Below are 4,052 nucleotides of genomic sequence, written 5' to 3' on the forward strand. Positions count from 1 at the left end.
TCTCTCTCTCTCTCTCTCTCTCTCTCTCTCTTTCCTCATTCTCTTGTACTCTTTTTCGTTCTCTCTTTTCTCTCTCTCTCTCTACAAGTGCCAGAAATGCCCAAAGACTAAAGAGACTGAAGAGAAGTGAGAGACTGTGTCTCTCTCCCATCAACACTCCTCATGCAGGCTCAAGGCACTGATCTTCACCAAGGAGAGGAGAATCGCATATCGATGGGTTTTGCAGCTCAGGTTGCATATATTTAAAAAAAAAAAAAGGTGGATTTCATCTTGTGCATTTTTCTTCGTGTCTTGAATTCTAGGCTTCTCTCTGCCAAGTCAATTAAGTCTTACCTGCCAAGTAGGGCCAGAAAGCCTAGTACTTAGGGAAAGAGAGGAAACATTCTAGTGAACAAGTAGCAAGGTTGAATATTAAGAGGGGTGTTAAATGAATTTTCCAAGGTTGTACAGGCATAGCTGGATGCTCTAACCACTGCACCACCTAACTACCCCATAATGCCTTCCCTATTAACTACTTCCTATTAAATCCTACATAAAGCTTGCTTGCACCTATTTGTTATTTGTTGTCTTCCTCATTAGACTGTGAGCTCCTTGAGGGCAAGGACCATGTTTTCGTATCCCCAACACTTAACACAATGTCTGGCACATAGTAGGTGCTTAAGAAATGTTTATTGACTGACTGACTGTAAGAAAGAATGAAGGAAACTACTTGAACATAGCAATTGGGATGCACTCATCTAGAAATTCACCTCCACTTGACTCTATAGGGAACAATATATGCCATGGATGGAGACATGGAAAGACAGATGGAGCCTGGATGACAGAGGAGGAAAAGGGATTTGGAACCTCAAGAAGGAGAAGAGACAGAGATATATAGCCTCATTCAAACCTGGAAAAAAGGTCCACAGGTCATGCTATCTGTGAAAAGGTTTGACATATCAGGGACACACACACTGAGAAGTAACATGAACCCATCTCTTTGCTAATAACTTGTCATATGGACTGTGTATGCCCAGAGGTATGGTGGGACCCATTAGAAGAGAAGGTTGTTTGAGGGCTTCCAGAAAAGGAAGGAAAGGAATTTGGGTATGAACCCATTTCACATTTGTTTTAGGTTAAATAAAACTGGTGTGACATGCCAAGTCATTGTTGATGAAACTATGAATTGGTCTCAGCAAACAATGGAAGAAAAGTTATCTAAGTTTTTTAAAGTTACTAAATTATTCATACTCTTTGGTCTAGAAATCCCACTGCAGGGAATAATACTCCAAAATATGAAAAGACAACAAGAAAATACCCATATGTATGAAAAATACTCATAGCAGTGTTGTTTGTGACAACAAAAAGCTGGAGAAAAAATATGCCCGATGATTGGAGAATGGTTGAATAGTATAGTAGTATAATGAATATAATGGAAAGGAATACCCTACTCCAAAAGGAATGAGGGATTTAGAGACACATAGGAAGACCCATACGAAGTAATATAGATTGAAGTAAGCAGAGCTAACTGATAGTGAAGCATATTGCTCTCCCCTCAGTAGAGAGGTACAGAATACCTCCACAGGTGCAGGATATAGCAAGTATTGGAAGACCTTGCTGATGTATTGGTTTGTTTTGCTTAACTGTGATTCTTTGCTGTGAGCAAGGGTGTCATTGGAAAGTGACAATTATGTGTTTTAAAAGCTTAAAATTTTAACTTTAAATTAACTTTAAATAAATTTAAATTAAATTAAAATAAAATCTTAATTTTTTAAAAGAAAGAGAGCAGAGCCAAAAGAACACTATTCCAATGTCTGCAAAGATCTAAGTAAGAAAAGACAACCCTAACCGCTAGTAATACTCAATCCGATACCTTGGGTAATGTTGGAATCATGTCATCAAACTTAAAGCACACACCTTTCTTATATTCAGGAATTACATGGAAATCAACATGTATTATCAGTAACAACCACATCACTGGACAATTTCACATAACTTTTTCAGGGAATGTAATTTGTCTGAAGGTTGGCTGGGAATTAGTTGAGAATTACAATTCCTATTATTTATTTACCATTAGGCTGGAATCAATTACCACATTTTACTTAAATTTAACTTCAAATAACATGAGTTTAAATACCTATGACCATGTCATAGGATTAATTATTTGAACTAATTGGGACCTAGCTGTATCTATTGGTTCCCTGGCTTCCTTCAATTCTCAGCTGATGTCCCACCTTCTTCAAGAAGCTCTTCCTGGTCCTCCTGAAATTTAGTGCCTTTCTTCTGAAGTTATCTTCAGACATATATACACATATAGTATGTATATGTGCACGGATGCATGCATGCATATGTATACCATGTGCATGTATGTATGTATGTATGTATGTATTTGTACAGTTGTTTGAATGCTGTCTCCCCCATTAGATTGTGAGCTCCTTGAAAGTATGGAATTTTCTATCCTTCTTTGTATCACCAGAGCTTCACATAGTGCCTGGCATGTAGTAGGTGTCTTGCTAGTTGACTTGACTGGACTGTTGTGTCCACATAAGCTGTACCTAAGTTTTTTTTTAATCTTTAGTATCAGAGCATCTTCCCTTGAATGTGTGTTGGGGTGCTGTCTCAATAATAATCTCCCATGGCTCATTATCACTATTATTATTATTATTATTATTATTATTAAGATAGCACCCCCACATATGATACATGGGTGTAAGGCAATGCTATTATGCTATATGGAAAAAGGGATCACTTCAGAGAATCCTAGAAAGACATGTAAACTGAGGTAGAATGAAGTGAGCAGAACTAGCAGAACGATTCATAATACAATAACAATAACTTTGAAAGACTAGAGAATGTTAATCAATACAACATCTGCTGTGATTCCAGAGGACTGTTGATGCAGCCAGCTGTCTATCTCTTGACAGAGAGATAAGAATTGGAGACAAAGAAGGAATCAGACATGTCTGGACATGATCAATACAGGATTTTGCTTTATGTAACTCTGCACATTTACTGCAAGTATTTTAATGCTCTTTTTTCTTTATTTATTTCTTGTTCAATTGAGGGTGGAGGGAGGGCAGAAACAAATTCTGGCCAATACAAAAAAATCTGAATTTAAAAGATCTTATTCTGGGACTCCTCTCCTCCAAAATTTTTTAGTTCATATGTATTTTGTATTTATGTAGCAGAAGTTGAATTGTTCTATAGGGCCGTCTCAGGTGAGTTTACAGGGGAATTCCATCAAACCCTGGTTGGGATCACCTTCTATAGACCGATTCAACATCTGTTATACTTGAATTTTGTACCTGTTAACTCCTCCAACAGAATATAAGCTCCTTGAAGGCAGCTGCTATTTCATGTTTGTCTTACTATCTCCAGCATATAGCTATGGCTGGCACATGGTAGATGCTTAATGAATGCTTATTAATTGAAGCAAACTGAATTGAAATGAATTCAATTTAATTATAGTTGATTCCTCCCTTGCTGCTTCTCCTAGAGATACCAGGGACTGACCTACGTTCCCAGTGTCGCTGGGGGCCAGTTTAATGAAGTATAAAAAGTGGCACAAAAATAAATATGGGCAGAACCCACCTTAAGGGGCTAAAATCCCATAATGATATAATTCAAAAGTCCAAGGACAAGAACAAAAGAAACCTGAGTTTTAGTTTCTATTCAGATGTTAATTTGTTATGGGATCCTCAGGAAGTCATTTAATATCATTCAGTGTTGATTTTTTCATATATATAGAGGGAATAATAATTCTAGTCCTGTAGGACCAGGGAGAGAGCTAATGGGCACATTGGAAATATTATAGAGAGTTTTTTAAAGAGACTGAAAGTGATGTGTTGAGAGTTGCCATAACTGATGCCATTTTGTCTTGTGTTTGCATTTTTTTAGAAGAGAGAATGTCAGAACTGGGAGGGACCTTCAGGGAGAAAATGTTATCCGTGAATAAGGCCTTAGCTTTCATGTACTTCAACCTACCCACACTCACACACACACATACACACACACACACACACACACACACACACACCATTCTACCCCATGCCGTGTGGCTTTTGGGAAGATAG

This window comes from Vombatus ursinus, unplaced genomic scaffold (genome assembly GCF_900497805.2).
Source record: "Vombatus ursinus unplaced genomic scaffold, bare-nosed wombat genome assembly UNPS02003292.1, whole genome shotgun sequence".
NCBI lineage: Eukaryota > Metazoa > Chordata > Mammalia > Diprotodontia > Vombatidae > Vombatus > Vombatus ursinus.